Raw genomic sequence first — 10,622 nt, 5'->3', positions numbered from 1 at the left:
CTACAGAGAGACCTAAACAAGGTTTGGAAATGGAGCCAAATGTGGGAAGGAAGACTTCAACATTAAGAAATGTAGCATAATGGAGTTGGGAAAAGGTAAAAAAAAAAGAAAAAAAGAGTATCAGGATAGTATAAAATTTGGAACAAATGAAGTAAAGAATGTGGGATCTGAAAAAGACCTGGGAGTAATTATCTCAAATGACATGTCTCCTGATAAATTGATAAACAAAATTGTTGGAGAATCTTACAACTTGCTAAGGTCAATAAAGGTGGCTTTTACCTATTTAGACAAAGAAATGGTTAAAAAAGATACTAGTCACACTAATAAGGCCTAGACTGGAGTATGCTGTGACACTATGGTCACCCAGTACCAAAAGAAATATAAAGAAAATTGAAAGAATCCAGAGAGCAGCCATGAAAATGGCCCCAACACTTTCAGACTTGTCATATGAGGAGAGACTGGCTAAATTGAAATTACCGACTTTGGAACAAAGAAGTGAAAGAGGTGATCTCACCATTTACAGAACCATAAAAAGCACAGAAGTCCTTGATAGAGAGGACTTTCTAAATTGGGATAAGAGAAATACAAGGGGACATGAAAAAAACTCAAAAAGGTTAGTTATAGAAGAGACCTGGGGAAAAAAGGTTTTCCATGCAGAGTGGTGGATTTTTGGAACAAACTGGATAAAACAATAATGTGTGCTAAAACTATACATGAATTTAAAAGCAAACTAGACACTGCAAGATACAAAGATGGGACACCTTGAGTATAGCTCCCCTTCCTGTAAGATACAACTAAGTAAATAGAGAGATTGGCTAAACTGGAGTTACTGACTCAGGAGCAAAGAAGAGAGAGAGAGAGGTGACCTACTGACCATCTACAGAATCATGAAGGGCACAGAAATACTCGATAGAGAGGACTTGTTAAACTGGAACAAGAGGACATGGAAAAAAACAACAAAAAAACAGCTACAGAAGAGGTCTGAAGAAAAACAGTTTTCCACATAGAGTGGTGGACACTTGGAACAAACTGGACAATGAAATAGTGTGCGCAAAACCATTCATGAATTTAAGAGCAAACTAGACACTGCAAGATACAAAGGTGGGACACCACAAGCGTAGCTCCCCTTCCTGGAAAATATAACTAGGTAAATACACACACATACATACAAAGCATGGATGCCATAATATATCATTTGATAACCCAGATTGCACAGGGATGATATGGTATGGATGGAGATGTGGTCTGAGCTGGTGGGCTGAGTTGGTAATGGGCCAAGTTGGATGGCATCCTAGTTGAGGTGGACCTCCACTGGAAATTTTCTTCTGTGCTGGGAATCAAACATGGGCTTTGTGGGTGAGAGCCACACTAGACCATGAAGCAGACTGAAAATTTTCAAAAAGTGTTTCTACAGATAAGTGATGTATTGGTATTTTAGACATTCTTGTGTCAGATTTTCAAAGTTCACCTGTATTTGTTAGTGCCAATCATAAAAGCTTTATAGTATTTTTCTAGAAGGTTAATTTATATATTGTTTTTTATTTCAGAATATGGTTTAAAAATGGAGGGAACCACAGATCAAAATGAATTATGCCTACTTTGTGAAGAACGCTTAATAGAAGGTGAAAATGTCTGTGTTAAGAAAGGTATGTCGACACTTGTTGAAGCAAGTAAGAAAAGAGGAGATGATAAATGGCAAAAGTGGGTTAATTTATCAGCTGTTCAAGTACATGTAAAGTGCAGAAAAGACTATACTAGAGAAAAGAGTATTACAGCTGCTAATAGAAAAGACACAACTGACCAAGAGGAAAAAGGGTCACCTATTAAACAGAAACTAAGATCAAAAGACACTGATTTTGATTTCAAGAAAAAGTGTATATTTTGTTTTGAAGAGTGCTGTGAAAAAACGGAAAAGAAAAATCTCTCCATAGACGGCAGGTAGTTAGTAGTGTGATGACCTTAGACTTTGGAAAAAATGTGTTTGATAAAGCTAACGATCGTAATGATGACCGGGGCAAGAAAGTAAAAGCGATTGTAGTTGGTGTCCAGTGTTTGGTTGCAGAAGAAGCTAGATACCATAGATCATGTAGCGCCATTTTTTCTGTGAAAAAGCAGCACTTAAATCCATCAGGCAAACGTGGACGACCTGATGATGAAGATATTGTAACTGGCTTGGAGAAAGTTTGTTCATACATGGAAGAGAGTGACGACTGTCAATTTACTTTGCAGGAATTGCTAGATGTGATGCATCAGAACCAATCCTGCAAGATAAGTGCAAGCTATCTGAAAACCAAATTACAGGAAAAGTACGGCAGTGATATAACCTTAACCACCATAAAAAAAAAGACACCCATAGTGTGTTTTCGCAAATCAGGACATAAATTGCTATGTAATTCATGGTATAATGAAAGACAGCATAGTGAGGAAGAAGAGCGATTAAAGATTGTTAGAACTGCAGCAGCTATTATTAAGGAGGACATAAAGTCCATAAAGTCAAAGGTAGACTCCTGCAACTATTCTTCTCCTGAAGGACTCTTTAATGATGTTGAAAACAACGTACCTGATTCCCTTCATGTTTTGTTACACGAATTAATTGAAAAAGGAGGAAAGGGAAATATGGACAACAAACACAGGGTATGCACTGCCATAGCTCATTCAGTCCTACAAGCAGTGCACCCAAGCACATTTGTCTCTCTACCACATTAAAGAAAGCATGCCTTCATACTCTACCTCATGGGTGATGTGGAAAAAAGTACCAATAATATTGCACTCGCAAAAAATTTATATCAAACTATCACTTGTAGATTAGAAATGCTTTCAAATTTTTTTGTAGAGAATTGTATGAGCTATAATAATGTACTTAAGTCATTTACATCTAACCGTTTTCATAATATTGAAAAACTGAAATTTGGTAGTCATTTTCCAAGATGGAGGATGAAGCTCAGGGTGGATGGTTGGGGACTTTTGATATGTTATTTTCAAGTGTCTAAAGAAGTCATGTGCAAATTTTCAGTTTGTTATAATTTTTTTCATTTATTTGACTAAAATATGACTATGAACCAGATAAACATCTTGCTCACAAGAGATATTACAAAGGAGGAGCATGCCAACAGGAGACCTTTTGGTCCATAACTAGGTCAGATGCAAAAAGAATATATGATAAAAATACATATACCCAAAAAGGGGGTAGCAAAAAAACAAAAGCATAGAAACCACTCCCACCCATTCTATCTCCTACATACTCCACTCCCCTCTACCCTCTTCCCACCCTCTTATCTTGGCACCTCCTGGATGATGGGTCACCCCTGCATCTTGTCCACTGCCCTGGGTCAGAAGCAGTGTTGCAAGACACAGCACATCCACAACAAGGCCACTTCATTAAATCAGCAACCCCCCCCCCCTCCATCCCTTCATGCAGAAAAGGAGATGGGGAGAAATCCCTTCGCGCTATGTCAATTCATTTTTCATACATACTCCCTCACCCCCTATCTCCCACCCACTCCCCCTCATGCATCACAACATCATCTATACACAATCATTATCCCACCCCTATCTTCTGTCCTCTCCCATCCTTCCTCAACAGACATTCCTCTCTTTCCCAGTGCCCCTTTTACCCCATCCATCTCATCCTAGGTCACTCCCTCATGTTCACTCCTTCCACCTCTGCCTTCCACACCTCTTTTAATAATTTTTCTTCACTTATTCATTCCATGTGTCCAAACCATCCCAATACTCTTTCATACACCCTATCTCTGAACTCCCTTTCCACCCCTGTTCTCTTCCTCACCTCATTTCTCACTCTAGCCTAGTAACCTCAGCCATACTTCCCAGGCACCTCATCTCAAACACATTCAAACTCCTCTCTTTCTCTCAACACTTTTGTTCCATGTTTCTGCCCTGTACAGTGCTGTTGGCACAATCACTCCTTCATACAATCTCCTCTCAATGTCCATTCCCAAATGTCTATTTCTCATTACATTTTTTTTATCCCCCAATGTATTTACTTGATTCTCTCAATGTACATTCTACCTCCACCCCTACTCCTCCCTTTCCTGCCACATTTGCACCCAAGTATCTAAAACTATCCGCTTCCTCCAGTCTCTCTCCCTTGATACTCACTTCCAGTCTGTTGCCACTTTCTCCCCTTGTACATCTTCACCTTACATTTACCCACATGTATCTTCAACTTCCTTCTTTCGCACACCTTCCCAAACTCTGTCACTAACTTCCTCAATCCCTCCTCTGATCCTGCTACAAGTGCAGTGTTGTCAGCAAACAACAACTGGCTTATCTCCCACTTTTCTCCATTTTCTTTAACCATCTCCAATCCCTGACCCACTACCCTTGCATTCACCTCTCACACCACCCCATTCATGTATAAATTGAACAGCCAAGGCAACATAATACTTACCTCAAACCACTCACTCTCTCCATTTCTAATTGTAACACATGGTCTACTACTCTCATAAAAAATCTTGACTGCTCTTAACCACTTCCATACGGTGGCGCCTACGTAGGCGTCATGAGAAGCAAGTGGGTACACGATGATGCCGACGTCGGCGTCTTGATTATATTTATTGGAGTTGTACCTACGTAACCTCCATTCTCTCTAAACTGGCTTCATCATATTTTCTATGGTTATCAAAATTCATGGGTGAAAGAGAATGAACGATTGAGCACTGACTTTATTTTTTACAATGCGATTATTATGACGCAACATTGCACATCGGGCAGCTAATGCTGCCAGACGTGCAATGTGCCCCAGAGTGAAGAGGTTAACAGCTTTAATCCCATCCCATATATCTGCAATACATCCCACAGTGCCTACTTTGTCATAAGTCTTTTCCAAATCCATAAAAGGCCAAAATACATCCTTACCTTTTCCTATAGCTTTCTCACATATCTGTCTTACCACAAAAATCTGATCTACACAACCCCTACCTGTCCTAAACCCACACTGTTCCTCTCCTAATCCTCTCAATCAAGACCCTCCCATAAGCCTTCCCAACTACACTTAACAAGCTGATCCCTCTGAAACTATTACACTCACACTTGTCCCCTTTTCCCATGTAAAGTGGAACTATACAGGCACTCCTCCAGTCCTCCGGCACTCTACCCTCGCTTAAACATTAAATAACTTCACCAGCCAGTCCACCATCACTGTACCTCCTTTTACAGACATTCTGCATGGCATCCATCCAACCTAAGTCCCTTACCTGCTCTCATCATCTTAACAACTGCCTTCACCTCATCTTTCCCTATTTCTCCATTTTCCTCACTCATCATGGTCATTTTCTTAGCACTTCCCACTTCAGCTACCTTTCCCTCCCTATCCTTTACATTTAGCAACTCCCTAAAACACTGCTCACCTTCCTCTCACTGCTTTCTCATCCATTATCATCTCTCCATCTGCAGATTTTACCTTTCCTTCTCTACTTGATTTGCCTCCTCTTCCTCTCTTAATTTCTTTTCAAAACATTTTTATTACTTTCAAAATTTTCTGTCATACTCTTACCCCATTTCACATCCGCTTTCCTCTTTGCCTCCTTTATCTTATGCTTTACTTCTTTTCTCTTTTGTTTGTACCTCTCATACGATTCCTCATCCTAATTTGTATCCAATCAATGAAAGCCTGCTTCTTCTCTTCTTCACCCTTTGTTTCCTCATCCCACCTCTCACTACCCTTCCTTTTCCTCCCATCCTCCTTATTCCACACACCATCTTTGCACACCTTATGACTCCCTCCTTGAACCATCCCCATTCCTCCTCCACTCCTAGTTTTATTCCATCCTTCACTCCCACTCCTCTCTCAGCTTCTTATACTCCTTTTCTTTCTCATTCAAGCAGTTCACTACCTTCTGCCCTTATCCTCTTTCTCCACCTATCCTCCACTTTCAACTTTTCTTCCACCAAGAAATGATCTGATATTCCCTCACTCTCCCCTTAGAACATGTACATCCTTAACTCTTCCAATTATACTCATGGTTACCACTATATAGTCCATCAATGTTTTATCTACCATCCATCCACCACCCTCTCCCATATGTACTTATGCTTGACTTTCTTCCTAAACACTGTATTTGCTATCATCCACTGTCTTTTGAGACGCATCTCCACCATCAACTCTCCACTATGATTTTTTCCTGGAACTCCATACTTCCCAATCACTCCATCTATTAGTTTATTTCCTACCCTAGCATTAAGGTCTCTCAATACAACTACATTGACATTTCTCCGTAATCTCTCTATACAGTCATCTAAATCCATCCAAAAAGCCTCCCTTTCCTCTACACTCTTCTCACTACCAGACTCATATGCACTTACAAAAACCCACATCTCCCATCCCAGCTTCACCTTCATTGACATTAACCTTGAAGAAACCTCCTTCCACCCCATCACAAGCTTACCTATCTCTTCACTAACTAGTATAGCCACCCCTTCTCTCCCTTGTCGTCTCTTCACTCCTGAGAATCTCCCAACTACACTCCCAAACTCACACTCACCCCTCCCTTTCAACTTAGTTTCACTCAGGGCCAACACATCCATCTTTCTTCTCACAAACATACTGCCTATCTCTTCCCTTTTACTCTCATCTGTACCACATCCATGCACATTAAAAGACCCAAACCTTAGGGCACTGGTTGGAAAACTCCTAGACCCTCTTATGCCTTTACTTTTTTTTGGAATAACCCCTTTAGGGCTACAGGTAGCAGGATTCCTAGTCCTATCCCCATCCCGTTTTTTGTCACCTCATAAGACTAAAGTGGGAAGACTTAGTGGCAGTGTTCTTTTCTCCCACCACAGGGTTAGGTGAAAAAAGGAAATGAATATTCAGAGAAATGGTACAGGACAGTAACAAGGGGTGGGGGGACAGCATAACAGAGGGACAGTTGTAGTATAATAAAAGTGTCATTTCTTTATGAACAGAGACTTCCTCTATCACAGACAAAATGATGTGTGCCTCTGGTCCATAGGGGCACCCTATATAAACCCTAAAGTATCAGAATCAGCTGCATGCTACTTTGCCCCAATAACATGCAACCAATATCCCAGACGGTGACACAAATGATGAGGGGCGGGGGGATATCATCACATCAAATTTTGTGACTGAAGCACATAATCATATGAAGTCAAATGTAAATGAACACTAAAATTTAGATTGACATATACAGTATGTATATATGTGCACATATGTATACTGGGTATATACTGTACAATTAAGTATCATTTCCATTAACTTGATTTTGAATTTCATAGGACTCCCAAGGGGAAAAGGGTTCAGTTTGCTCTCATTTATTTGTGTATTTATCTTATTATTATTATTATATATATATATATATATATATATATATATATATATATATATATATATAATATATATATATATATTGTATTTATTTTTTTAACAAAATACACAAAATTTCATAGACATTTTTTCCATAACACACAAATTTATGGAAGGGAGTTTAATCAGGTAATAAATTGCGCCAACTCTGCTATAAATATAAGAATATTTGGTGCTGCTATAGCGTGAAGTCTACTGCCATATGTCACTTACCTAGGTGCAGCCTGAGGTCTACCGAGTGGCCAGCGTTCTTCCGGGGACCTCCCCCCCCCCGCAACTGTCCATCAAATGTGTCCTGCCCAAATACATAAAAAACGTGACCTGTCCACGTACCCTGACCTAACCTAACCCATTTGTGTCATTTTTAGATGATGTACGAAGTGTGTATCCCTAGAATAAATGTATGGAAATATATAACATGTTTATTTTTACATTTCTTCCTTTGTTATGAATGTAATTAGAAATCCAATTATCTAAGTCATCCCAAGGATATGTACAAAATATGTATTTATTGCTAAAATAAATGTATGGAAATGGTAGACCTCACGCTATAGTGCTAACGGGAGGTAGACCTCACGCTATAATGTGGTAGACCTCACGTTATAGTAGCACCGAATATTTTTAAGTACATTAACTATTGTGTGAATTTCAGTTTTTAATATTTGGTATATAAAAATATATATCTATTTTTTGTAACCGTGCTAAACTGTTATTGCAACATTAAATTATATTACTATTAATAAATTATTTCAATGGTATTGAATTTTTATTGATATGTTCAATTTACACTTCTTGACTGTTTTCCTGTTTTGTAGTATAGAATAAATGATCCAATGAGACCTAGAATGGTAACTAAAATTATGACCCACTGGAAATTGAAAAACTGTGGCATACCAAAACATTGTCCAAAGAAAAGAGTAAAAGCAGCAACGACTGCAACAGCACTGTAGGAGAGAGGCCAAACACAGAGTATGTGATCCAATATATTTGACATTTTGCCCAGTAGGGCTTTTTCAGAAACGTCAAATATATTGGATCCCATACTGTGCGTTTGGCCTCTCTCCTACAATTGTCCAAACATTTGCAAAATGTTTGACATACCAAAATTGTCTGAAAAAGAAAATAATAGTAATATTTGATGAAAGGTTGTAGCATACCAAAACCATTGTTCTAATGTTGCTCAAAGTTTGTGACATCAAAATTGTCCTTGGTGGAATGGTAGGGCAGGTTTGTTGAAAGTATGCATGCTAGTATGTGACCTTTCAACAACTATAAAACATTTGCTTTTGGAAGGGTGGGGGGATAACGCTATATTAAAGAAAACAGAATATGAAATGGACTTGGGGCTGATAGTGAATCCTGTCCTTAAATCCAGGAAACAACACATTAGTGCCAGGAATAGGACTATCAGGGCATTAGGATTTATTGCTAGGATGGGTTTCAAACAAAAGATATTAAACTCTATCTGACAATGAACCCATCCTTGACAATGTGGTACAGTTTTGGCCTCCATACTATTTCAAAGCCTTATAAATTTACCATATGAAGACAGACTTAGGAAAGACAAAGGGTCGGGATGAGCAACTAGAGGTATTCAAATGGGTCAAGGACTAACAATGTTGGTGCAGACAGCAGGGCAGGACTTGCAGTAATGGGTTTAGATTGGGCAAATTTAGGTTTAATTTTTTTTTTTTTTTTTTTATCATAACTCTTCTCATGATCCTTGTATCATCTGCAAACATGTTGGCATAGATTGTACCTTCCATTGTGTCATTGACATAGACAAGAAACATTGGTCCAAGCACTGAAACTTGAGGAACTCCTCTTAATTGTTACTGCTCCCCATCTTGACATCTTATCCTTTACTACTGTCCTTGTGTATCTTCCCTTCAATTCTCTTTTCATCCTGAGTAGTTTGCCTCTTCAGTCCTCCAATGTGCTCCAATTTCCATTTAAGGTGACCATGAGGTAAAAGCATTCTCTAGGCATCTTATCATTTACTACATGTATCTCCTCTTTGAAAAGTCTTTCATACATTTGAGTAGTTTGTCTCCTAGTTCTCCAAAATGCTCCAATTTCCACTTTAGTCAACTGTGAAGTACTCTATCAAATGCCTTCTCTAGGTCGTGGTGCCTGCAGTTTACCCATTCCTCTTCCTCTTGCAGCACACCAGTCACTTATGAGGAAAAGCTTAAAAGGTCCAGGACACATGACCATTCAGATCTGAATTCAAACCTATTGTCTGTCAGAATATTCATCTCTTCAAGATATTGGTCCATCGATCTTTCACAACCCTTTCACACAATTTCACTGTTGTGCTGGTCAGTGATACCAGCCTATAATTTAGTGGTGTTACTGTGCCTCCTTCCACCTTTGTAAATTGGTACCACATTTGCCCTCTTCCAATCAAGCAGCACTGTGCCTTCTTTTAATGAACATACAATAAGACTGTAAATTTTGTCTGAAAGTTGTTTTCTAAATTCTCCAAGTATTCAGTTTGAGATTCCATCAGGTCATAAAGTTTTATAATATATCCAGTGATTCTAAAAAAATGATCTCTCTTTCATGAGGACCGATTGGAAACTTTAATTCATTATATCTGCCTGAACCGAGGTCTCCTCAAAGACCTCACAACCCTATTAGTTTGGTGAATACTTCCCCGTGTCTAAATATACCATTTATACATATACCAATGACTTTTTCTCCCTCACAAAGGAGGTAACAAAAATCCACTCCCACTCATTTTATCCCCGCATACTCCACTCCCATTCACCACCCCTTCCTCCCTCTTGGCTCCTCCTGGATTACAGAAGCAATGCAGCAAGACACAGCACATCCACAGAAAAAGACCCTTACCCCCAGCCCCCACCCACATCCTTCCATGCATCACAGCATCATTCATACACAACCATTCTCCATTCACCCCCATCTTCTGTCTTTTCCCTTCCTTCCTCAACAGACATTCCCCCTCTTTCCCAATGCCCGTTTTTACCTCATCCATCCATCTCATCTTTGGTTGTCCCCTCATATTCACTCCTTCCACACATCTTTTACTAATATTTCTTCGCTCAGTCTTTCCATGTGTCCAAATCATCCCAATACTCTTTCATCAACTCTATCTCCCAACTCCCTTTCCACTCCCACTCTCCTCCTCACCTCCTCATTTCTCTAGCCTAGTAACCCCTAACATACTTCTCAGGCATTTAATCTCAAACACATTTAAATTCTTCTCTTCTTCCCTTACGTTCCATGTTTCTGCCTCATACAGTGTTGTCAG

This window comes from Oratosquilla oratoria, chromosome 10, assembly GCF_046742065.1.
Source record: "Oratosquilla oratoria isolate Oo_2021 chromosome 10, ASM4674206v1, whole genome shotgun sequence".
NCBI lineage: Eukaryota > Metazoa > Arthropoda > Malacostraca > Stomatopoda > Squillidae > Oratosquilla > Oratosquilla oratoria.
The sequence above is the reverse complement of the archived record's forward strand: the minus strand, read 5'-3'. Positions refer to the sequence as shown.